The following is a 27353-nucleotide window of genomic DNA, read 5'->3' on the forward strand; positions in this document are numbered from 1 at the left end:
AAAGGCCCACACCAAAGAACTTTTGGAATAACTTTTGGAATGATGCGTAGAGGCAGCGCCCTGCACAGGCGGAACTCTGTGGTGTGATTCAGTTGGTGTGCTGCTGCTGCCCCTAAGCTGGCCCCCAGAGGGCATCTTGCCTCGTTGGAGATGTGCCTCCTCCTCTCTCCTATCAGGCACCCACGTAGACTAAGTGACCTCATCATCCCCTCCCTCTTCATCACTGGAGCAAACCTGGCAGTATGCTGCAGCTGATGGAACATGACTGCCAGATGGCTGTCCTTCTTGAGCATCTCTCTGCGCTTACGCTACTGCCTTCCTCTAGCTGGCTATCATCATCAGAGCCTTCAAAACACTGGGCATCCTCCTAGAGCATGTACCCAACACTGTGCTCAAACAGTTCGGGGGACTCCTCAGGAGGTCATGGTGGGTCTAGGGAAGGAGTGACTGATGATGACACTGAGACGAGGGAAGAGGATGCCTTGGCAGCTGCTTTGCTAGTACCCTTAGCCTAGGTCAGAGAGGATGAGGAGGATGAAGAGGGCTTGGTCATCCACTCTACCAAGTCTTCGGCATGATGCGGCTCAACACATCCAGCTGCCGAAAATAAGGACAAGCGTGTCCCATGGCCACGTTTTGATGATGATGCACCACGTCCATGACCAGCACTGTTGTCTCTAGACACAGATCCTGCTTGCCCTCTTTTATTGGCTCGTGACTGTCTGCCTCTCCTTGTCGGCATTCCAGACATAGTAATGGCTTGCAGGGAGATGGGAAAACCAGCATTTGGGTAGTGTCTATTGTGCTGGAGGCACACAACACCCACTAACTCCTGCAGATGCCTGTATGATAGAACACCAGCAATAAAGGGTAGATACAGGTGTATACTGTACTGGAAGCGCACAACACCCACTAACTACTGCATATGCCTGTATGAAAGAACACCAGCAATAAAGGGTAGATACAGGTGTATACTGTGCTGCGCTGGAGGCACACAACACCCACTAACTCCTGCAGATGCCTGTATTATAGAACACCAGCAATAAAGGGTAGATACAGGTGTATACTGTGCTGGAGGCACACAACACCCACTAACTCCTGCAGATGCCTTTATTATAGAACGCCAGCAATAAAGGCAGTATTAGAGAACAACAGCAATAAAGGGTAGATACAGGTGTATACTGCGCTGGAGGCACGCAACACCCACTAACTCCTGCAGATGCCTTTATTATAGAACACCAGCAATAAAGGGTAGGTGCAAGTGTATACTGCGCTAGAGGCACACAACACCCACTAACTCCTGCAGATGGCTGTATTAGAGAACACCAGCAATAAAGGGTAGATACAGGTATATATTGTGCTGTGCTGGAGGCACACAACACACACTAACTCCTGCAGATGGCTGTATTAGAGAACAACAGCAATAAAGGGTAGATACAGATGTATACTGTGCTGAAGGCACACAACACCCACTAACTCCTGCAGATGGCTGTATTGGAGAACAACAGCAATAAAGGGTAGATACAGGTGTATACTGCGCTGGAGGCACACAACACTCACTAACTCCTGCAGATACCGGAACACACTACACAAGGCCGCCGCGCTGGTGGCCTTATATAGTGTGTGGCGTGTACTAAACCTCCTGATCTATAATTGGCCACAGGCATCCTGAGCCAGCAATGCACTTGCGATGGCGCAGTGCATTGTGGGCCGTGAGCGCCACACAAATTTGGCGCAAACGGCCCACAGAGCTCTGGCTTCGCCGAACGGGCAAACAGCCGGCGTTCACTAAGCTCATCCCTAGTCAAGAACTTGAAACTGATCTACGGCACAGTGGCCAAGACCAAACAGCAGTTTAACAGGACAGGTTCCACTCAGAAAAGGCCTCGCCATGATCGACCAAAGAAGTTGAGCACACATGCTCAGCGTCATATACAAAGGTTGTCTTTGGGAAATAGACATATGAGTGCTGCCAGCATTGCTGCAGAGGTTGAAGGAGTGGGGGGTCAGCCTGTCAGTGCTCAGACAATACACCGCACTCTGCATCAAATTCATCTGCATGGCTGTCATCCCAGAAGGAAGCCTCCTCTAAAGATGATGCACAAGAAAGCATGCAAACTCTTTGCTGACAAGGATAACTGGAATCATGTCCTGTGGTCTGATGAGACCAAGATAAACGTATTCGGTTCAGATGGTATCAAGCGTGTGTGGCGTCAACCGGGTCTGAAGTACAAAGACTAGTGTGTCTTGCCTACAGTCAAGCATGGTGGTGGGAGGGTCATGGTCTGGGGCTGCATGAGTGCTGCCGGCACTGGGGAGCTAGAGTTTATTGAGCGAACCATGAATGCCAACATGTACTGTGACATACTCACTCAGAGCATGATCCCCTCCCTTCGAAGACTAGGCCACAGGGCATTATTCCAACATAACCAAAAACACACCTCCAAGACGAACACTGCCTTGGCTAAAGAAGCTAAGGGTAAAGGTAATGGACTGGCCAAGCATGTCTCCAGACCTAAACCCTATTGAACATCTGTGGGGCATCCTCAAATGGAAGGTGGAGGAGTGCAAGTTCTCTAACATCCACCAGCTCTGTGATGTTGTCATGGAGGAGTGGAAGAGGACTCCAGTGGCAACCTGTGAAGCTCTGGTGAACTCCATGCCCAAGAGTGTTAAGGCAGTGCTGGAAAATAATGGTGGCCACACAAAATATTGACACTTTGGGCTCAATTTGGACATTTTCACTTAGGGGTGTACTCACTTTCGTTGCCAGTGGTTTAGACATTAGTGGGCCAAAATTCCTCCAGGACGCTGTAAAAGCCTCATTGCACGTTATCGCAAACGCTTGGTTGCAGTTGTTGCTGCTAAGGGTGGCCCAACCAAATATTAGGTTTAGGGGGCAATCACTTTTTCACACAGGGCCATGATGGTTTGGATTTTTTTTCACCTTTAATAATAAACACCTTCATTTACAAATTGCATTTTGTGTTTACTTGTGTTGTCCTTGACTATTGTCTAAATTGGTTTGATGTTCCGAAACACTTAAGTGTGACAAACATGCAAAGGAACAGGAAATGAGGAAGGGGCAAACACTTTTTCACACCACTGTATACCACTTCATAAACAGGCACTCAGAGGAGAACGATCTCCTCTGTGAATGCCGGAGAACGGAGCATATTATTATTATTATTGTGGATATTTTCCACTGCTTGATAAATGGAAATCTTATTGTTTTACTTGTAAGAACATTTCATGTGCAGTGAATACTTTGTTACATAATGTATAACTATTTTTTTCCTAGGGAAGTATGTGAAAGTTCTGTCCTGCTATGCCTAAAGAAGAGATTTCACCGGAATGCTATATATGTAAGTCTTTCTATTACATATTGTCACACTTACCCCTATCGCAGATGGTCAGACACTATAACTAGGTTTTGTGTTCTTCACCTATAGCAGCCCCCTTTTCCCATAAGACAAGCAGACCTACAGGTTATTGGTTGCCCCCAGGACTTATACAAAATGCTATAATGCCTGGCTACAACGCCAGGGCATGCGCAAACTGAGAAAAGCAAACAGGTACTTGTGGTTGGCCGACAGACAAGGTTCAGAATAATCAGGGTCAATGTCCAAAGTTCAAAGAATAGTTGATACCAGATCTAAGGTTTTCCGTGAGGTAATCCAATCTAGAGCAGGGCTGGCAAACAGGTAGCTTGATCAGGTATTAAACACGCTAATGAAAGCATGAGACTGCAGGCTTGGCTAGCTTAAATCAGGTTTGGTCTCTACCCAGAGACCGGCCTAATTAATCACATTGCAGGTGAACAGACAGACAAGGAGAATGCCACAGCCGTAACCAGGATTCTGGAATTAGGAGCAGGCGTGCTAGACAGTCCTGTCATTGACCCCCCTGCCCCCCCAAGGAGGGTGCCTCTGGAACCCATGGAGCAGGCTGGGCATCTGGTATAGGAGCATCAGGTTGGGCAATGGTCAGGGGATCAGCAAGGCCAGGTTGGTAGCAGGTGGCATGTCACTGGAGTCAAACTGGATAGCTGGAACATAAGCTGTATGGCTGTATGCAGAGTGCCTTGAAAAAAAGGTTGAAAGACCCACCTGATCAAATGAGGTAGTCTATCAAAAGGATGGATGTAACTTCTTAGGTTTGAGCAGATTTAGTTGCAGCAGGGTGAGCCTAGGTTACTGAAAGTTCTGAATGTGAAAAAGTAGGAGGCTCACATAGAATGGGTTGGATCAGAATACCTGGTTAAGAGGCAGACCTGGCCACATAAATAGGAGTAGAGACTAGACCGCATCGGCAGGTCAAGAGGCAGCTGAATTTGAGGACAAGTTAGCCTAGGTGTGCATCCGGCATTTAGGGACAGGCAAAGTTAGGGATAATCCAGAAGGTTTGAGTTTTGTGGACTTTGAGCGAGCACAATAGGAACTTTTACATAGGAACAGGAGCCCTCATGGAGAGAGGGCCACCAAAGCCCACAAGAATCCAAAGAAAAAGTTTTAGTAATCCCTGGGTGCCCAGCCATCTTAGCGTCATGTGTTTCTGAAAGCACTTTAGGGCTAACAAACAGCTGTCCAGGGGGTGGAACACAAGACTGGGCCTTTAAAATAGAGTCCCAAAGGTCAGGGGAAAAGACCCCCATTACTTGTGCTGGAGGTAAGATATTGTGAAACTTAGAGAAAGTTTCCAAACAGGGCTCAAGGCTGCGAGAAAGCTGGTAAGTTAAGCCTCTAGGAGGAAAAGGATTCAGACTGTGGCAATTGGCTAGAGAGGTGGCCTGTAGAGGATTCAGTAAACTTGTCAGTGTCTTTTGCTATAAAAGAGTCACATAAATGCAAATAGTTATGCAAACTAAAGTCACACATGGAAAAGTTTTCATGATCAAAATCCGAATGGGACTGTAATAAAAGCACACGCTTCGTACTGGTCAGCAGTTTTAATGCAGTTCTGGAGGCAGGTATGAAACCAGGACCTAATCGCCCTTTTAGCCCAATCTATGTGCAGATTATGCATTTTAAGCCAAGGATAAGAGGATAGGCAGGAGATGTTATCAAGTAGAAGCTTATTGTCTCCCTATGAAATTTTCCAAAGCAATGGTCAGAGTATAAGAACAGTGCACAAGGTGACCAGGTCCATGGAAAAAGGGAGAGTTATCAACAACTAAGACTTAAAAGGGTTTGTACATATTGATCAGAGAAATCTGTAGACAGTGTGCTAGTTCCCTATCAATGAAATTATCATAATTGATGAAAGCTGAGAGGTGATGAAAAAAAAACATAGCAGAACGAAATTGCGCAGGAACAAATAATTCAGGGGGAACCTGGCACTGTATAGCCTAAAAAAGCAGACCCCACCCGCACTAGACATTTCGTGTTTCCTGGCTTATTAGGAAAGCTTGTGACAAAGTGGCCGTGGTTGCCACAGTATAAGCACAGTCCCTGGGATATTCTTCTAGCCCAGGGATATGCAATTAGCGGACCTCAAGCTGTTGCAAAAGCTACAAGTCCCATCATGCCTCTACCTCTGCGTGTCATGCTTGTGGCTGTCAGAGTCTTGCTTTTCCTCATGGAACTTGTAGTTCTGCAACAGCTGGAGGTAAGCTTATTACATATCCTTGTATCTAGCCCTTTCCCAAGAGTATAAACGGGTAGCGCCAATTTGCATGGGCTCATCCTCCTGGAGAGGTTGAGAGGGCTCAGGAAGGTTTGATGAAGAATAAGAAGTAGGCAACATACTAGGGGGCAAAGAAACAAACCTCTCAGCATGCCTTTTCCCGTAAACACTTGTCTATATGGATGACTACTTTCATGGCTTCATTCAATGACTTTGGTTCAGGCCAGGGCAATAAAGAGTCTTTGATGCAGTCTGATAAGCCTAACCTAAACTGGCTTCTCAGAGCTCAGTCATTCCACCCTGAGTCAGGTGCCCAGCGGTGGAAATCAGAAAAGCATTATTCAGCGGTGCGTCTATCCTGAGGTAATGACCTAAGGTTAATTTCAGCTGAGTGGGCACGGTCAGGATCATCATAGAGTAAACCCAGGGAGTGAAGAATACATTGACTGACCTTCGGGCTGGATCAGGGCCAGTGCTACCACTAGGCAAATGCCTAGGGCGCACCTGCTCATGATCCTACTCCCTCTCTCCCTCAGCAACTAACTTAAAAAGCAGCTGCTCTGCTCCTGAGTCCCACCATACAGTGTCAGAGGCGATGGTGCAGCAGCGGCGGAGGACTGTATCGATTATGAAGGAAGGAAAGGAAACATACCCTGCGCCGCTGCGCGCCCCTGATCATCACAGTGCCACTGCCAGTGAGTGTGACCTGTCTCTGTACCACCACACGTGGTCACGTCGTCACTGTCTCTGATGTTCCCAACCTGCAGTGCTGCCCTAGCAGCGGCAGTGAGAAGAGGAGGGGAGAGAACCCAGACAAAGAGCAGCGCCGACCGTCCCTGAGTGCCTGCCTGCAGGATACATGGAACTGGCCGGGGTGGATGAGACGGAAGCCCGACAGCATGTAAGTTCGGGATTGGTGTGATTTGCCCTCCTGTACCATCGGGATCTTTTGTGAGGACAGGCAGCAGCGCCACTCTGCTCGGAGTGAGATCACCATGGAATTTGTACAGGTAGTGGAAAAACACCCCTGAATTAAAAAAAAACTTTCTGCTGTCAAGTTTATATTGCATTATGTACAGAGGTGTGGGGGATGGGCGTAGAGAGGAACTACTAAAAATAGCCTTCGCGCTACTATATAAAAGTAAAAATCCTACGTCTATGATAAATATTAAATACCGAATATGAAATATGTGGTAAAAAAGTAAAAATATAAATGAAGTACATCAAGGTGCTGATATAAAGTGCTAATGTGCAAATAAAGTGAGCGTGCGCTATCAACAATAATAAACAAATACGAATACACGTGCAAATTGCAATTAAAGTGCTAAAAGATGCAGCAGGGTCTATTAGCATTCACATACTGCTAGATCAAAAATAAAGTCCATGATGATCCTGCGCAAAAAAATTGTGTATAAAACAATGTAACAATCATAAAGTGATAAAACAGAACAGAATGAAAATACTAATAATAGTCCAAAATATAGAGGAAAGTATGCACCATTTCATAAATCCATATAAGTAAGTCTCTTAGTAGCATAAACCACACAAAGGGTCAGTTTGCATACCATCCTAACTGTTCCAAGGACGATGCAGTATCCTCTACCCTCCACCTGGCCCTTACCCACTTAGAACAGAAAGACTCTTAAAGTGGGTAAGGGCCAGGTGGAGGGTAGAGGATACTGCATCATCCTTGGAACAGTTAGGATGGTATGCAAACTGATATGGGTCCAGCGTGTTTGGAAGACTGGACTTAATGTGATGCATGACTAACCTCTCAAAGCACTTCATCATTATTGGAGTTACTGCTATGGGACGATAGTCATTCAAACAGGACACTAGTATCTTCTTTTGCACTGGAATTATTGTGGTGGATTTATGACATGTAGGGACAACCGCCTGGCTCAGTGAAATGTTAAAGATTCTTGTAAGGACATCTGTCAGCTGTACAGCACAGTTCTCAGTACATGTCCAGGTATGTCATCAGGGCCAGTAGCCTTCTATCGGTTGATCCTGAACTGGGACTTCCTTAGCTTTGCTAGAGATACGGATCATTTTTGTGAAGGTGTTTGGTTCTGCATCTCAAACATATCAAGCATAAAAGTGGTCGAGTGCACCCGGGAGGGAAGTATCATTGTCACTGGCCTGTGGCAGGGGCTTGTAGTTAATGATGGCCTGGATGGCTTGCCACAGGGCCAGTGTTTATAGATTTTTTGAGCATATTGTTGTTTTGCCTTCTTGATGCCATGAGACAGATTGGCTCTTGCTGTTTAAGGAGCTTCTTTTTCGCCTGATCTGGAAACCTCATCTCTGGTCTTTAGCAGCCCAATAATCTCTGCTGTCATCCATGGCTTCTGGTTGGCACGTGTGGTGAGAATCTTGGTGACTGTCACATAATCTATGCAAGTTTTGATGTAAGCAGTCACGGTTTCAGTGTACTCTTGTAAGTCTGTATGATTGTTGTAAGTGGCAGCCTCTTTAAACATGTTCCAGTCTGTGTGCTGAAAGCAGTCCTGCAGTACTGGGGTAGCATTGTCTGGGCATACTTATTTGTTTTTGAATCAGTTTCACAAGTGTAAGCAATAGTTTGCATGCTGGAATTAGCATAACAGAGATGTGATCTGAATACCCATGGTGGGGATGGGATTCAGCCTGCCTTTGCATTTTTCTCTGTAGTATAAAAAGGTCCAGTTAGTTGTTTCCCCTTGTTGCAAAATTCACATGTTGGTAGAACTTCAGCAAAACTGTCTTTAAGTTTGCGTGGTTGAAGTCACCAGCAATAATGAAAAAGCCGCCAGGGTTGTTTGTTTGATATTTGTTGATAGAGCTGTAAAGTTTGCGAAGCGCGTCCTTAGCGTTTGCAGATGGGGGAATGTAAACGGAGACAATAACAATGGCCGTGAACTTCCTCGGCAGATAGACCGGTCAACACTTTACAAACAAACTCTACCAGCGATGAGCATTGTTTTGTTACTCTCACAGCATTGTTATGATCCTTTGTTGATATACACACACAGACCACCTCCACAAGTCTTACCAGACAGTCATGAATCGATATCCGCTCAGTAGCAGGTTAGCCCGTGTAGCCAATGGTTGACTCTGAGGAAGAGGCAAGCCCTCAAAACACATCAGCCGGTTGGACTTCTGAAATTGACCTGCAGCGTGATATGTTGTATCATGGACTTGAAGTTGCTGTTTTTATATGATAAGCTCTGATGTATCTGTCAGTTTGTGAGTATAATACCTTTTTTTACATTATAAAGATCATAGTTGAGGATAATGCACTAGGCCAGTGCGCCCTCTGTTTTGTTTTATGGTTTCAGGGTTTAGAATAGTCAAGATCAATGTCCGAAGTCAAAAGGCAGGCAAAGTTCAGAGAATAGTCGATATCCGATCTGAGGTTGTCAAAGAGGTAATCCAATCTAGCAGAACAGGGCAGACAAACAGGGAGCTTAATTAGGTGTTAAACATGCTATCACAAGCATAAGACTGCAAGCTTGACTAGCTTAAGGCTGGGTTCACACCATTGCAAATTGGATGTGGGTTCTCCGCATCCAAGTTGCAATGGCAAGAGATTTTGGCCATCTCTATATGGAGCCGATTCATATATCTCCGCAGCAGTTCCATTTGAGGTCCGAATTAAGCCCAAAATTTGGGCTGCAATCAAACCTGAAACGGTGAACCAGCACGCATCGGACCTAGGGTTGCCACCTGTCCAGTTTTGACCTGTACATTATGGGATTTGAATCCTGTGTCTGGTTTTGAGTTCATCTCAAAACTGGACAAATCATTAAAACCGGATTGCGGCTTTCTCCATTCCTGCCTAATGAGGAGAGGATGTAGTGCCCCCAATGGAGAGCGGAGGCAGAGCTGTGTCTCTGAAAGCACAGTAAGGACAGAGTGTGGGGGTAGCTATACTCCTTCTGATACAGATGGTGGAGATGATGGGGAGTATCCAGCTGAGGACACATAGCGGATATGATGGCTAGGTGTATGGGGGGGCTCTTCATTACCGGGTCACCGAGCGCTGGGGCTGTAGCGAGTCACATAAGGCTGCTGTGCGGTAGGAAGATTCTCCTTGGCTGCTCTTTTATGATGGTAGACAGTGCTGGCCACTAATGCTCCCTTCCTCTGTCAGCCCCCCTTCCTCTCTGTCAGCCCCCTCTCCTCTGTCAGCCTGCTTCCTCTCTGTCAGTCCCCCTTCCTCTCTGTCAGCACCCCTCCTCTCTGTCAGACCCCTTCTCCTCTCTGTGAGCCCCCTTCCTCTCTGTCAGACCCCTTCTCCTCTCTGTGAGCCCCCTTCCTCTCTGTCAGCCCCCTTCTCCTCTCTGTCAGCCCCCTTCCTCTCTTTCAGCTCTCCCTTCCTTCCTCTCTGTCAGCCCTCGCTTCCTCTCTGTCAGACCCCCTCTTTTCTGTCAGCCCCCTTCTCCTCTGTCAGCCCCCTTCCTCTCTGTCAGCCCCCCTCCTCTCTGTCAGCCCCCCTCTCCTCTGTCAGCCCCCTTCATCTGTCAGCCCCCTTCATCTGTCAGCCCCCCTCCTCTATCAGCCCCCCTCCTCTGTCAGCCCCCTTCCTTTCCCCTGTCCCTCCCCATACTACACCAGGAGACTTCCCCCCACCCCCCAAAATTACATTGGGAGGCTCCCCACCAAACATTACACACTACATATACACTATATTGTACATTACACACGCCTGCATTATATACGCTATATTGTACATTACACACGCCTGCACTATATGCACTATATTGTACATTACACACGCCTGCACTATATACACTATATTGCACATTACGCACACCTGCACTATATGCAGTTAGCTACACCCATTGTTCACCGATATGTGTTCTGCATTACTACTCCCGTAGGGCACACAGAGGTGTCCCAGGTATTTTACAATCTCATATTGTATGCTACAAAAAAAATGCCAAGCCCCGCTGAAGTGTTTGGGTTTGGCTTGAAGAAAAGGTGGCATCCCTAATTAGACCCCTGCTGTGAGCCGCATGCGGAACATATGTGAACCAAGCATAAATCAGGTTTGGTGTCCACCCAGAGTCTGGCCACATTAATCACCTTGCAGACAGACAAAGAATGCCACAGCCAAAACCAGGATGCTGGAATGAGAAGCAGAAGCACTCCTGACACTTATCTGGGTAATGCCTTGTTAACTACTGTATGTTACTGTATCACTTAAAGTAAAAGTGTTTTTTTTACCTTATTGCATTTTATGCAATAAGCTACAGCCTTGTTCTGCAAGACAGCCTTGTTCTGCAAGATCCTGTTCTTGGGTTTCCAAGATACAAGCTTGTCTTGAGTCATAAGGCCTCCTTTCTCCCTAAGGTGGTATCTTTCTTCCACTGTACTCAGGATAATGTATTTCCCTATGTCCTGCTCTGGTACACCTCAGAGTGATTTCTTCCATTGTTTGAATGTGGTTATGGGTTGTTCAATTCTATCTCTCAGCCACCTCTTCCGTCAGAATATACTTTTTGTGATTGCCAAGGGTTCCCATAAGGGTCAACCTGGCTATCGCACTACCATCTTTGGGTGGCTTAGGCAGCTTATAGCCTAGGCCTACTGGCTTAAGGAAAAGGTTCACACTTTTCCTGTGAAGGTGCACTCTTCTAAATCAGTTACTACCCTTTGAGTCTTTCAGCATCACACATCTGTTTCCCAGATTTTTAAGGAGACTGTCAACTGGTCTCTTCTGTTCACATCGCTCTAAGTTTTACTAATACCGCGTACACACGTAGCAGACTATCCGGCGGACTTAGTCTGGCGGACTTTCCGCCGGACTTTCCGAATGAGCTACTTGCCCACACACGGCACTTTTTCAGCGGACTAATACGGCGTACTAAGTCCGCCGGACTATCCGCCGTACTTTTGAAATGAACGGACTCGCCCACACACGTGGAGGAAAGTCCACTCATTTTGAGCGCGTCTCCAGGTAGCCGGGGCCAGCGAAGGAGGCGTCGCTGGCCCCGTCACCTGCTATGGACTTAAAGGGGAACCCCTACGCCGAAAAAAAAAAAATCGGCGTAGGGGTCCCCCTAGGTCCATATCAGACCCTTATCCGAGGACGCTACCCAGCCGGCCAGGAAAGGGGGTGGGGACGAGTGAGCGCCCCCCCTCCTGAGCCGTACCAGGCTGCGTGCCCTCAACATGGGGGGGTGCCTTGGGAAAGGGGGGCCACGCGCCCCCCCACCCCAAAGCACCTTGTCCCCATGTTGATGAGGACAAGAGCCTCTTCCCGACAACCCTGGCCTTTGGTTGTTGTGGTCTGCGGGCGGGGGGGCTAATCGAAATCCGGGAGCCCCCTTTAATAAGGGGGCCCCCGGATACCGGCCCCCCACCCTATGTGGATGAGTATGGGGTACAATGTGCCCCTTACCCATTCACCTGTGAAAAAAATAAACACAACACATAAGGGTTAAAATAGTTTATTGCACAGCTCCAGGGGTCTTCTGTCCGTCTTCGGGGGTCTTCTCGCCGGACTCCTCCGCTATCTTCTGCTAGCTCTTTTACTAGCGGAGGAGCCCGGCTTTCTTCTTCACCGCCGCCCTCTTCTTCTGACTTCGGGGGTCTTGTCCCCCTCTTTGGGGGTCTTGTCTCCCTTTTTGGTTCTTCTTGCTGGGCCACCGCGCCTTCTTCTAGCTCATTTACAAGCGGTGGCCCGGTCTTCTGTCGCCGTCTTCTGTTATTCTGTTCTTCTGTTCTTTTCTTCAGATGTTGCCTCGTCGCTGCCTCCGCTCACAATGGCAGGGACGCGGCGCGCAGCGACTTATATAGGGACATCACCGGATGATGTCCCCGCCTATTATGATGTCACAGTCCCAGAGGACCAAAAGTACGGTGGACTGGCACACATACGGCCGGATTGTCCGCCGAAATGCGAGTCGAGCGGAGTGCAAAAATACTCCAGATTGGAGTGCAAAAATACTCTTAGTCCACCAGACTTTTGGGTAAAAAATGTCCGCCGGAGCTCACACACCAGGGGATTGTGTCCGCCGGACTTTTGCACCGGATTGTTTGATCGTGTGTACGAGGCATAAGTGTATGTTCAAGCTCAGCTGCTACAAGCTTTGGCCTTTAGGTCTTTCAGGCAGCTCTTTGAAGTCATCTCAAAAATCCTTCTGATTCTGGGGTTTATTTACTAAAGGCATATCCACTTTGTACTGCAAGTGCACTTGGAAGCGCACTTAGAAGTGCAGTCGCTTTAGATCTGAGGGGAACTTCTGAAATGAGGGGAAGCTCTGCTGATTTTACCATCCAATCGTGTACAAGCAAAAATGCTGTTTTTTTATTTTCCTTGCCTATCCCCCCACAGCGACTTCACTTCCAAGTGATCTTCCAAGTGGATTTGCCTTTAGTAAATACCCCCCCTCCCCTGTCCCTTAATGATCGATCAATATACCAGCATTTTTGAATCACAGTAAAATAATTTTCTTGGAGTTTATCATATGACCTAGGGTACACCCTTTTATCTTAAAGCGGAGGGCCGGTTATAAAAAAAAAAAAAAAAAAAAAAAACAAACACTGCAGCTGCTGACTTAATAAACACACTCACCTGTCCAGGGCGCCCGCGATGTCGGCCGCCCGAGGCCGACCCGTCCCTCGGCTCTCGGGTCCCGGCGCCGCCATCCCTTGTAAGGGAAACAGGCAGCGGAGCCTTATGGCTTCACTGCCCGTTTCCTACTGCGCATGCACGAGTCCCGCAGCTACTGCGCATGCGCGAGTCCCGCAGCGCTTTCTGAATGGGACGCGCTGTGTTCTGGAACACACAGTTCCCAGAACACAGCGCGACTCATTACCCAGAAGACGCCGCGACGAAGACAGAAGACAGAAGATCTCCGCGGAGGAGGAAGAGGAAGATTAGGAGAAAGTGCCTAGCAACAGGCATTTCTGGTAAGTAAAAAAAAAAAATTTTTTTCATTTTTTTTTTTTTAGATTTTTTGTAATTTTTAACATTTTTTTGTTTTTCAGGGTGGCCCTCCCCTTTAAAGAATAAGTTTACCTTTGGGAACATGTTACATGTTCCACTTGTTTTTCGGTTGGAACATGTTCCTGCTCCTGCAGCTCCTCCCCCGATTCAATGCAAGTGTAGCACTGACCCCCGAAGGAGCGGATGATTTTGTTGGGCTTACCATTACCTTCTTAACCTCGTGTACGTCTAGGGTTTCCCGAGGTAGATGGCCCAAAGAACTGTAGAAACTGACACTGGATCCACTTTTGGGATTTTTATTTGTAAAAAAGAGTAGACAAAACACAGTCTCTCAATGAAGGTTAGAGGGTTTAGGTAGAAAGTTCAGGTACTCTGAGAACTGCTCAAAACAGAAAGCCTCTCACTATAGAAATCCAGAGAATAGCCACTCACAACTGGAATCTCACAGATACCGGATAGGCCTCCTCTCACTAGGCCTAGCAGCCGATAGAGTGTTCAAATAAAGCAAAGCCTCTGCCACAGACTTGCATGTAGAATGCTTGTGAATAAAGTCCCTGCCACCGACTTGGTGTAAAACACTTGTAGTAAAGTCTCTGCCACAGACTTGTTGTAGAACACTTGTAGTAAAGTCTCTGCCACAGACTTGTTGTAGAACACTTGTAGTAAAGTCTCTGCCACATACTTGTTGTAGAACACTTGTAGTAACTGAAGGATATAGTCAAATTTAGAGAGCCCTCATACGGTGCCAGTATCTTGCAGCCGGTCCGGCGATACTGTACGAGTGTAGATTCACTTGGTGTCTTTCAACTGAGCCTCCCGGCTCTTTCTGAGAAGCCAGCCTTATGCATGGCCTTCTCCTGAAGAGTCCTCCCCTGTTGCTTCCTCAGTTGCTGGGCCTCTCCACAGATGAGACGGCACCAGACCACCTTTGAATCTTTCTTCCAGTTACTTTGCCTCAGGCTAGCCAGCCCCAAGACTTGGATTTGGATGGATCCGCACCCCAGGCCATGAGAGCCATGGGGGCTGGTCAGGAGGACCAGGACCAAATAAACAGAAAAATCTTCTGGATCTGAACGTAGAAGCACTTGATGTCAGCACCTTAAGTACCCTCTCCCAGAATGCACAGCAGGACTACACTCCCACTGGGCTGGTTCCGAGAAAAAGTGGCACTCAATGCGCCCAGCTGAACTGTGCTCTCACACTTGCCAGTGATGACAGGGCAACCTGTGGCCAAGAAGAACACAGTGCAATCTATCTAGACTGGTACTGAAACCATAATTTGATATAATTAAGCCCAAAACCAAACTGCGTTTTTTCACAATTTTAAATAGAAAAACACATAACCCGTGCTGTTCAGGAGCCGGCGCTACACAAGAATAAGACTTGAAGGTTGATTTACTAAAGGCAAGTAGACTGTGTATTTTTGGAAGTGCAGTTGCACTCTGTAACTGCAGTTGCTCCAGCGCTTAGTATAGGGGGAAGAGTTCTTCTGACTTCCATCATCCAATCATGTGCAAGCAAACATGCTTTTTTATTTTATTTACTTTGCATGTGATTAGGTGTTTGTAAAGTGAACATTCATCTCATTTACTAAATTATGGAGCAACTGCACTTGCAGAGTTCCACTGCACCTGGAAAAGTGTTCAGTCTATTTGCCCTAATGCCGCGTACACACGTAGCGGACTATCCGACGGACTTAGTCTGGCGGACTTCCCGCCAGACTGTCCGTCCGACTTTCCGAACGGGCTACTTGCCCACACACGGCACTTTTTCAGCGGACTAATACGGCATACTAAGTCCACCGTACTATCCGCCCTACTTTTGAAATGAACGGAGTCACCCACACACGCGGAGCAAAGTCCGCTCATTTCAAGCGTGTCTCCAGGTAGGCGGGGTCCACGAAGGAGATGTCGCTGGCCCCGCCACCTGGTATGAACTTAAAGGGGAACCCCAACGCCGGAAAAATTGGCGTGGGGGTCCCCCCCAGGTCCACATCAGACCCTTGTCCGAGCACGCTACCCGGCCGGCCAGGAAAGGGGAGGACGAGCGAGCGCCCTCCCTCCTGAGCCGTACCAGGCCGCGTGCACTCAACATGGGGGGTGCCTTGGGGAAGGGGGGGCTGCGCGCACCTTGTCCCCATGTTGATGAGGACAAGGGCCTCTTCCCGACAACCCTGGCCATTGGTTGTCGGGGTCTGCGGGCGGGGGGCTTATCGGAAACCGGGAGCCCCTTTAATAAGGGGGCCCCCGGATACCGGCCCCCCACCCTATGTGAATGAGTATGCAGTACAATGTACCCCTACCCATTCACCTGTGAAAAAAAGTAAAAAAAAAAAAAAACACAACACACAAGATAAAATAGTTTATTGCACAGCTCTGGGGGTCTTCCGTCTTTGGGGGTCTTCTCTCCGGACTCCTCCACTATCTTCTTCTAGCTCTTTTACTAGCGGAGGAGCCCGGCTTTCTTCCTCGCGGCTGCCTCTTCTTCCGACTTCTGGGGTCTTGTCCCCCTCTTTGGTTCTTCTGCCGGGCCACCGCGCCTTCTTATAGCTCTTTTACAGGCGGTGGCCCGGTCTTCTGTCGCCGCTGTCGTCGTCGCCGCCTTCTGTTCTTCTCTTCTTCTCTTCAGATGTTGACTCGTCGCTCCATCCGCTCACAATGACGGGGACCGGACGTGTGGCGACTTATATAGTGACATCACCGGATGATGTCCCCACCCATTATGGTGTCACAGTCCCAGAGGATGCTGGACATCATAATAACTTTGATGTCCCAATAGTCTAATGCCCAGTAGCTCAGTAGCTTCTTGGATACCCGAGTATCGCTTTTAGCATACTTCTGAGGGGATATCTGGTTTTCTCACCAGCTCATCCTAAAATCCCGACCTGGTCTGTAAAAATGTGTGACCCTCGCACGCTATGAACTATGTTCTCTAGACTGTCGTCTTCCAGCCTAGCAGGCACCGGTCCTGAGGCAGGAGCCCAACTTGCCAGCTGTGGCTCAAGTAAGCCCTTGTACACACGGTCGGACATTCCGACAACAAAATTTTGTCCGAAACTGGTGTTGCATACACACGGTAGGACAAAGTTGTCGGAAAATCTGATCGTTCAGAACGTGATGACTTTGTTCGTTACGACGGGACTACGTTGCGGCTATTAGCCAATAGCTTTGGTCTCATAATTTGATCTGAGCATGCGTGGCACTGTCCGATCGTAATTCTCTACAAACGATCGTTCGAGGTCCGATCGGATCGCGTTGTCGGAAAATGTTATATCCAGCTCTCAAACTTTGTTGGTCGGACATTCTGACGGAAAAAGTCAGATGGAGCCCACACACGGTCCGATCGGACATTTTCCGTCTGAATTTCCTACTGTGTGTACAAGGGCTTATAGGGCTATCCAGCATGCCAAAAGGTGAAGCTCCCTCAAAAGGAATGCCACACCAGGGCCGGATCCAGAGTCTAGTCTCAGGAGGGTCACTGCCAGAAAATAAGTTTTTTGCGTGCAATTTATTTAGGGAAATGACTGTTAGAGCTTCAATCATCCTGGCACCATGGTTATATTATTACATTGTTATATAAAATGAAATGGTTCAGCTCGCCATAATGCAGAATCAGTGAGAACCCGAGTGTGTCACCTGCCGCACGTTGCGGACTGTCACTTGCCACGCCACCTGCCACATGTTGCGGATTGTCACTTGCCACACCACCTGCCACACGTTGTGGATTGTCACTTGCCACGTCGCATGCCACAAGTTGTGGACTGTCACTTCCCACATCACCTGCCACCAGATGCGGATTGTCACTTGCCACATCACCTGTCATTTGTTGCCGATTGTCACTTTCCTGCAGTCACGGGCGGAGGCCTGCAGTCAGTGTGAGTGACTATGTGGAGTGTAGACAAAATGGAGGGAGGAGGTGCTGCAGGTGGGAGGGGCCAACACACTTGGGGGCAGCCGCCTAGAAGGAAGATTGCTGGCGCTCTGCCTCTGCCACACAGTGCCACTACTCACTACTGCAGTCTGAAACTGCAGCAACTGTTCCCCTAGGCTCCTCCAGGCAGCTCCTGTCACTCCAAGTCCCACGTGAGTCACGTGACCGACTCAATGACATCACTCACTGCTAGATGCCAGGCAGCCCAGTCGCTAGCCACGAGTGCAGAGTTGCCAAGCCAACGGCTCAGCTCCACCCACCTCCAGGCTCCTCCTGGTCCAGGCGCCGTGTAAGACACTAGAGTCTCTCTCTCTCTCTCTCTCTCTCTCTCTGTGCCGCTTGATCGTCTGATGAGACAGAGAGAGACTCGGGCAGAGCAGCTCTGCAGCCTGCAAGTGAATCAAATCATGTTAGCCAGTGTGATGTTTTCAGGGGGGGCAATCGCCATGTTGCCCCCCTGGATCCACCCCTGTGCCACACTATGCCTGTTAGAGGCAGGATCAGCAGCCCAGGCCCCAGCCATAGCACTCACTTTGCCGTAACTGACGAGAGCATAACTCATGCCACTATGCAGATAATGTTATTTGAAGCATTACCATGGAAACCAACACCGGCTTTGGCTCCTCAACTACAGCGTTGCTGAAACCGCTCTTGAATACTGCATCCACATTCTTCATTCACATTGTCATGCTTTTCGACATGGACCCAAGATAGGAATTGAGTCCGTCAGACAGATTTGAAACATGTTCTGTTTCTAGGTCCGTTGGATTTTTATAATGAAAAACAGATCGTATTAGCCCACCCACACACGATCAGATTGTCCAATGGACTGATCCCGGTGGACCTAGTCTGCCAGAAAGTCTGGTCGTGTGTATGCGGCATAAGGCTACGTTTCCACTATTGTGAACCCAAAGTCATGAGATTCAGAATGCAACTTTGATGCGACTTTGAGTGCAGCCTTGAACAAACTTTATAGTCTCTGGATTAAAGTTGCATCAAAAGTCGCATCAAAGTAGTGCATGAACCCCTTCAAAGCCCCATAGAGAGACAGTCACAATCTCCTGCTATGCGAATTGGATGCGGGGTAGTTCGCAATAGTGTGAACCCAGCCTTAAAGTGCTTACAGAACTTCCTCTTGCTTGGCAAGCTTGACTCTACCTTGGTTGGGACTGTTCCAGTTCTTCCTGGTCATCCTAGTGGGAGAACACATCGCAATGGCTGTTGGATTTTGTGTGTGGCTTGTATCCAACTCTTTAAGGGATTCTCACACCGTGTGGCTCACTAGAGATTCCATTTGCTGGAAAACACCACCCCCTTTCCCAAACTGCACAGACAGACAACCTGCACAGGTTGTCAAATCATAGCAGAATTACACAGAGGCAGCATACAAGGGTGTTAGTGCAGAGCATATACCTGGAATGATTGCACACAGTATTAAGGCCCCTTTCACACTGAGCTGCGGGGGGGCATCGGCGGTAAAGTTTGGTGGACATCAAGTCCACCAAACCCCGATAATTGGCTCCCCCACTGGCCAATCAGCGTGCGCCCAAGCTAGTGCAGAATCACCTTACTGGTAGGGCCATGCGAGCAGCTGAGCCACCTTGCCGCAGTATAACTGCGTCGGGTGGTCGGCAAGTGGTTGATTATTTTTTTTATTTTTTTATGTTTCTCTTTGCTTTTGAGAGGCCAGTGGATGATGTCAGTATTTTTTTATTTTTATATATATTTTTTTATAATGTCATTTTTTTTTTTTTTTTTTTTTTTTCCACACAATTGTCTTTGGAGGAGGGAGTTAGGGCGGGGGATCATGTTAGTAGGACAGTGGCAATAGAGAAGGCAAGAAGCTCAATATTTTTGTAAAACTTTCTACACTTTTATCATTACTGCTTGTATTTGTTATCTTTTTGTTGTTACTACACTGAACTGTAATTTGTTTGATCTTTTGTATTCATTTTATGTTGATGCTGATTGTGTAATGCAATAAAATCACACTTTAATGCTGGGTTTACACCAGTGCATATTGGATGTGGGTTTCTCTACATCCAAATTGCATAGCAGGATATTGTGACCAGCACTCTATGGATTTTCCTGTGTGTTTTCTGGTCCATTTCAGGTCCAAATTCAGCAAAAAATTAAGGCAGAAATCGGACCTGAACTGTTGAATGGAGCCGAACCGGACCCCCTGCTGTGAGCCACTCCATTCCTCAGTGTGAACCCACCTTAAGGCCCGGTTCACACTGATGCGATAAGCGCTCCGACTTTGGAGCACATGTCTCACAGTTCCCCCAATATGTAGCAAATCAGCAGGCTTGGGGTACCCAATGCTACATATTGGGGGAACTATTAATAGAGAAGTATGGGTTTGTTTTTTTTTTAAATCACACTTACACCTGGTCCAAAGCTGCCTCTGTCCCTGCTGGCTTTAAGGCTGTATTCACATCTTGGCGTTCCTGATCGTGGGCAGAATTGTTGAATGGACAATGTCTATTCACCAAAACACAGCTCAGGAACGTGCCTGCTCAAGTGCCCCATAACAAAAGGCTTATTATTGGGTGCACTTGATAGGGCGAGGGACCCAAAAAGAGGATTGAGCTGCTCTGTGCAAAAGCATTGCACAGAGCAGGTAAGTATAGCGTGTTTGGTTTTTTCTCATTTCAACCTTTAGAATCACTTTAATTCTGAACACAGTCCCAAGCCTTTGCTCTTTGTCTCTCAAAAACGTGGGCCTAGTTTTGCTATTGCAGAGCTCTGTTTCTTTTGACAGTAGTTTGCTTATTATCCCTAAAATTAGCAAAATATACCAAGGTTTCCTACTATAGACTTCAATAGGACTTGCCTCTAAGTTCAGGTTTGCAAAATTTTGACAAGTTTTGACAGTCCCTTGGTGAATCGAACCTGGGATTGCATTTTGTGAAATTTTGAATTACCAGTATTCCTGGTATACCTTATATGCGTTAATAGGTCCAAGCTACCATGATTTGTACCAGAAGAGTGGCTGACAGTCTTCCCCTTCTCAACATATTGGCTTAATCGAAGTAGGTCATCTGGCGCATACTGTTTCTAATCGTGTCTCACTTTTCAGTTCTACTGGTGTCTTCTCATGTTGTGCTTTTCACAACACATGCAAAGTACTTGGTGTAGGGTCCCACCTGTATAACTTCCCCCCCATCCATCACTGAGAACAAAATTGTACACCTAGAAATAGTTTTCAAGAAACGTTCCTTTTCATCCTACCTTTTAACTTTAGATAAATGTAGCACTGACCCCCGAAGGACCCGCTGGTTATTTTGGGGCTTACCGTTACCTTCTCCTCCTCGTGCTCGTCTAGGGGTTTCCCAAGGTTGATGGCCCAATAAACTGTAGAGACTGACACTTGAATCCATTTTAGGGATTTTTATTTGCAAAACGTTGAAAACACAAACCGTCTTTCAGTAGGGAATAGAGGGTATGGGTAGTAAAGCTCAGGTACTCTTGGAACTGCTAATACTTGAATGTCTCTCGTTATACAATCCAGGGAATAGCCATTACTTCAAGTAATCAGTCAAGACCATTACAAGTACTTTGCATGTAGCTGGATGCTACAACTGTCGGATAAATCCCCTTTTTGTAGATTTAGCAACCGACAGGGGGCTCAAAAGCATAGTCTCTGCCATAGACTTGGTTGTAGAACTTTAGAATGAGAAAAGTCTCTGCCACAGACTTGGTTGTAACTGAAGGATGAAACTAGGAACGTTTATACGATATCAGTATCTTGTAGCTGGTCTGGCTATACCGTAAGAATGGGGATTCACCTTGGTGTCCTCTCCAGCTTAGCTTCCAGGCTCTTACCGAGCAGCCAGCCTTGTGCGTTGCCCTCTTCTGAGTCCTCCCCTGGTTGCATTTTCAGTTGCTGGGATTCTCCAAAACCGAGACGGCACCGGACCACCTTGGAACCCTCCTTCCAGTTACTGTACCTCGGGCTAGCCAGCCCCGAGACTCGGAAATGGATGGATCCACGCCCCAGGCCATGAGGGCCTCTGGGGGCTGGTAAGGAGGACCAGGACCAGGGATTCAGAAATACTTCTGGACCAGAACCCAGAACCACGTGACCTCAACACCTTAAGTACCCTCTCCGGAAATACACAGTGAGACAACGCACCCGCTGATTGGCTCAGGGAGAGAGATTGGTACCCAATGCGTCCAGCCAGACTGCGTTCCAATGCCTGCCAAAAGTGACACCCACACCCATGTCCAGCAGAACATAATACAGTCCAGCCAAACTGATGCCGAGACCATAATTTACTGTAATTAACCCTAAGACCCAACTATCGTCTTAGGAAAAAACAACACAACAACATAGCGCGTGCTCTTCAGGAGCCCGGCGCTACATAAAATAGATCAGTGATGGTGAATCTTGGCACCCCAGATGTTTTGGAACTACATTTCCTATGATACTCATGCACTCTGCAATGTAGTTGAGCATAATGGGAAACATAGTTCCAAAACATCTGGGGTGCCACGGTTTGCCATCACTGAAATAGATACAGTTTACAGCTGTCCACCATGGTCAACATCACCAACCAAAAAATTGCTATTCAAAAATTATATTTTCCTAAACAGATCTCTACATCCAATGTCAAATATGAATGTTATTATGATAAAAAAGCAGAGAAGTACTTGGTCGTTTTAGAAAAGGGTCAGTCCATTCCAATAAAGGAAAAGTTGGGAGCTACTGTATATGTAATAGGGCTTATATAACCCACGTATTTTCTTTCCTTCAGACATCTGCTGGTCACATGCTGCTGTCAGTGAACCCATTTAAGTCTCTGAACATTTACAGCATAGAAATGGCTCAAATTTATCAGGACATCAACATTGTGGAGAGGCCACCGTAAGTATGAGATCATTGATTACTAAATCCAGTTTTTTTATGGTATGTCAAAATCACTCACAGTAACTATAGGCAGATATAAAAGGCTCATATTGTATTCTAAATATGTTTTAACCACTTTCAGACCGGACCAATTTGCTGGTCAAAGACCAGACCACTTTTTGCGATTCGGCACTGCGTCGCTTTAACTGACAATTGCGCGGTCGTGCGACGTGGCTCCCAAACAAAATTGACGTCCTTTTTTTCCCACAAATAGAGCTTTCTTTTGGTGGTATTTGATCACCCCTGCGGTTTTTATTTTTTGCGCTATAAACAAAAATAGAGCGACAATTTTGAAAAAAACGCATTATTTTTTACTTTTTGTTATAATAAATATCCCCCAAAAATATATAAAAAAACATTTTTTTCCCTCAATTTAGGCCGATACGTATTCTTCTACATATTTTTGGTAAAAAAAATCGCAATAAGCGATTATTGATTGGTTTGCGCAAAAGTTATAGCGTTTACAAAATAGGGATAGTTTTATAGCATTTTTATTAATAATTTTTTATTCTTTTTTTTTTTACTAGTAATGGCAGCGATCTGCGATTTTTATTGTGACTGCGACATTGTGGGGGACCCATCGGACATTTTTGACACATTTTTGGGACCATTGTCATTTATACAGTAATCACTGCTATATAAATGCAGTGATTCCTGTGTAAATGACACTGGCAGTGAAAGGGTTAACCAGTGGGTGGCAGTGTAGGGGTTAAGTGTTCCTAGGGGTGTGTTACTAACTGTGGGGGGGTTGGGCTTTCATTTAGTGTACACTGATCTCTGCTCCAATCACATGGAGCAGAGATCAGCATCACTAGTTGCTAGGCAGAATGGGAAAATGTTGTTTATACAGCATTTCCTCCATTCGGCCGCTCCGTGAGACGATCGCGGGGATGCCCGCGGCGATCGAGTCCGCGGGTCCCGTGACCGGATCCACGGGGGTCCTGACCAGCGCGGGAGCGCGCCGCCGGCGGCGCGCTCCCGATGGCACGGCGGCAACGAATATTGGACGTACATGTACGCCAATATGCCTGCCCGTGCCATGCTGTCGACGTACATCATCGTGCGCTGGTCGGGAAGTGGTTAATTAAATAGTTACATAGTTGGTAAGGTTGAATAAAGACACCAGTCCATCCATTTCAACCTGTGTGTGTTCATGTCAAAAATAGCATCCCCTATCCCTGTATACTGTGTAGGCACATTCTTGGCACATATCAGTTCCAAGTATGTACTGTGTATTTATCGATGTGCCCATACATTTGTTTTAAAGTGGAATGTTGGGCTGGCCCCCAAAATAAAACGTCTGCATATGCAGAATATAATGCTTATATTATATCTGAGGGGGCTAATACAGATACTCCAGTGCCAGAATGTCTGTGGGGACATATGATATTAGCGAGAAGGGTGGCAACACAACCAGTCAGAGGCCAGCAGGAAAGTGGGGATTGGTGAGCAATTAACATAACTTAAAGCGGTAGTAAACTCGCTGAAATTTATTTTATTTTTTTCATACCTGCAAGGGAAAAGGCATAATGAGCTAATACGCACAACATACTAGCTCATTATGAAATACTTACCTTAGAATGAGACCCGACACCTCGCCCGATACACGCCGAGGGAGCTGACATGTTCCCTCGGTGTGTCTTCCGGATATCGCGGTTCCGGCGATGTGAGTGGCCGGATCGGCGATATCGTCACTCCCGCGCGTGCGCGGGAGAGAATTCTTTCCGGTAGGGTCCAGCGTCTGCCGGGCTTCCAGCCGAGAAACCCCTGTGCGCATGCGCCACTGCAATCATCGGCTCATTGCCAGGGGAATATGGTTTAGGAGATTTTTTTTACTTATTTTTATTATAGGCTTACCTGTAAGTAAAAGTGAAAAAAAAAGACTATACAACCACTTTAAGCAGGTGGTGAGGAAGACTGTGGGACCACGGATTAGGCAAGTAATCCTCTATATTAAATTAGCTCTAGACAAAACAAACATTATATTCTGCATATGATGGGGAATGAAGGGGCATTTCATTTCCTGGGTCCATTGTGAAGATTCATTCATTCGATTTTAGTTCTGTGAAATGCTATACTTTTTGCCAGGGCTTTTTTTCTGGGAGAATAGGTGCAGGAACTCCCTCGTCTGAGTCACCCCTTGTCTCTGCCCCCTACTCACATCTGACCACTGTCCTTTGAGTCCACCCCCTACCCACCTACCAGCAGGGCCGTCTTTAAGGCAGGGCAAAAGGGGCAGCTGCCCTGGGCCCTGTCATTGTTGTGGGGCCCAAAGCAGTTGCCTCACACTTGCCAACTATCCCAGTTTAAATTCCCTTGTCACTTGACGGTTTAGTTCTGTGCTGTGTTCCAATATCCCAGTGTGAAGTGCTGCTACTAATGCTGCTCAGCTCTGCCCTATTGTTGTGTACAGATGACTCACCTGCAGACCCTGTGTTTGCATGTAAATAACCAACATTCATATGTAAATAGCGGCAACATTACTAAGTAAATAGCTGTGGCCAGCGGCATGGATATGTAAATAAAGGCAGTATTCATATGTCTGAACCAGCTATGAGTAAGCACTAGCCTTAGTGCGAAACGCGTCAGGTGTTGGCATCTTTTGCTGGGATGTCATTTGCTGTGTTCCTAAATATTATTTGAATAAAGCATCGTTTTAGCTTTGGAGTGCGGCCGTCCAGAGTTCTGTCATTATAGGCATTCATATGTATATCATGCTCCCCTGCAGTGAGGAGATGATGTGCTGTAACCTCTAGCAACCAATCAGTGAGCAGTATTACTGTACAGTAATCTCTATCAACCAATTAACAAGCAGAAATAATTTGCTGTAACCTCTAGCAACTAATCAGTGAGCCGTAATGTGTGCTGTAACCTCCAGCAACCAGTCAGTAAGCAGTAATAATACACTGTAACCGCTGGCAACCAATCGCAATTGCTGCCTGATCTGATACAGTAAGTGATTTTAAGTTTAGCTGCTATTTATTGTATGCCTCAGAGCAGGTGGAGAGTGAATTTGCCTGGGGGGGGGGGGGGGGGGATGGGCCCAAGAAAATTTTTACCCAGGGTCCAGTCAACATTAAAGATGGCCCTGCCTACCAGTACTGCCGCTTTTAGAGAATACAGAACCAAGTATCATTTTGTGGCCCTAAATCATCAAAGAAAAGCAGTAAAATAGATCCCCTGCAGCCAGCAACAATAGAAACCCAGCAATATATCCCCACACAACAATAGACTCCCCCAACAACAATGGACTCCACCCCAACAACAATAAATTCCTTGCAACAACAGTGAACTACACAAAACAAAATATCACACCCAGTAACAAAATATCCACCCAAGCAACATTAGAGACCCCCCTCCCCCCGCAGCAACAAAAGATCTCCCAGCAGCCAGCATCAATAGATCCTCCAGCAGCCAACAACATTAGACCCTCCAGCACACCCCATACCCCATGCTATTATATACATTCAGTACTGGAGGTGCCAGAACTGTGTTCCCCCGCGTTCCCGCTGACATAAAGCCCTGCTTTTTGCTCCTCCTTTATATTTTCATAGATATATCAGAAATTAGTTTTATTTCTCCAAAATGCACACTGATATGTGGGGTGGGTAGTTACTGGAAGGATTCGCTGTGTTAAATTCATTTTTTTCAGTCATATTTTTGCTGTGGCAGAGGAAGCTGTTATACTCTCCCGGAACTCTGAACATCCACCGAACATCCTTCTCAGGTGATTGTTTTTTTCTTGCTTGGATTTCTTAGATGCTTTATTTGAAATCAATGTTTTTAATGTTATTTCACTTTTTTAAAGTATTGGGAAAAGGATTGTGATGTGGGTCAGTGACAAATTCAAAAAGACACCAACATCCCTGGGTAGGAAGTAGATAGGGGGTTTAAGGGGATTATTTAGGGTGCCATAGACATAATAGAACCAACAAAGTTTAGATATAAAAACACATCTTATTTATACATGGTTAAAAATGAAAAATAGTGTTTAACCACATGAAAATCGCTGTACCTGTACATCGGTATTTTGACGCTAAATACGGTTTTTATGGGAGCAGCTAGATGCCATAACCCCAGTATTTTCAGGAAAGGCATGCGTTTCACTTTCAGATAAAAGTGGTCTCTGTGGCGGATTTGCAGGGAGGTCACTTATATTGGTGGTGGGAGAGGTGTCCACCCCTCCCCTCCCACTAAGCTACGGTCATCTCCACTGGTTATCGTAGCAATCGGTAGCGGCGGAGACAATTGTATCCACTCCCCTCACTGCCTGGATGCCAAGTGAGGGGAAGACAGCCCCTGCTTGCCTCCATAGCATTGGAGGGCAGAAGCGACGTCAAACACCACTTCCGCAAAATGCTCTTAGAGGAGAATTTTTTTTATTTTTTTCATTGCATTTTAGTGAAAATATGAGATCTGAGGTCTTTTTGATCCCAGATTTCATATTAAAGAGGTCCTGTTATGCTTTTTTCTATTACAAAGGATGTTTACATTCCTTGTAATAGGAATAAAAGTGACCAAATATTTTTTTTTTAGACAGTGTCAAAATAAAAAGTAAAACACAGAACTCCCCCATATTAGGAAACCTGCGATTTATACCAGGCATACAGAAAGGACCTTTCGATGCACTGATTAACCACCTCACGCCCGCCCTATAGCCGAATGACGGCCGTAGAGCAGGCGCGTTCGTCCGCTAGGCCGTCCCTGGACGTCCTATTGTTTACTTCCGCAATGCGCGCCGCCGCGGGCGTGCATCGTGGAAGTTCTGTGTTCGCAAACACAGATCGCTGTAAACGGCCAATCACAGCGGCCGTTTACAGCGTGATCGGCCTGTCCAATGGGAGATGATCTCATATGTAAACATATGAGATCATCTCTCAGCGCCGCTCTCCCTCCCTCTCCCTGTGAGAGGGGAGAGATGAACGGCTGCAGCGGCAGCCGTTCTGC

Source organism: Lithobates pipiens, unplaced genomic scaffold (assembly GCF_037356315.1).
Source record: "Lithobates pipiens isolate NorthernLeopardFrog02 unplaced genomic scaffold, aLitPip1_a1.2 Scaffold_28, whole genome shotgun sequence".
Taxonomy (NCBI): Eukaryota; Metazoa; Chordata; class Amphibia; order Anura; family Ranidae; genus Lithobates; species Lithobates pipiens.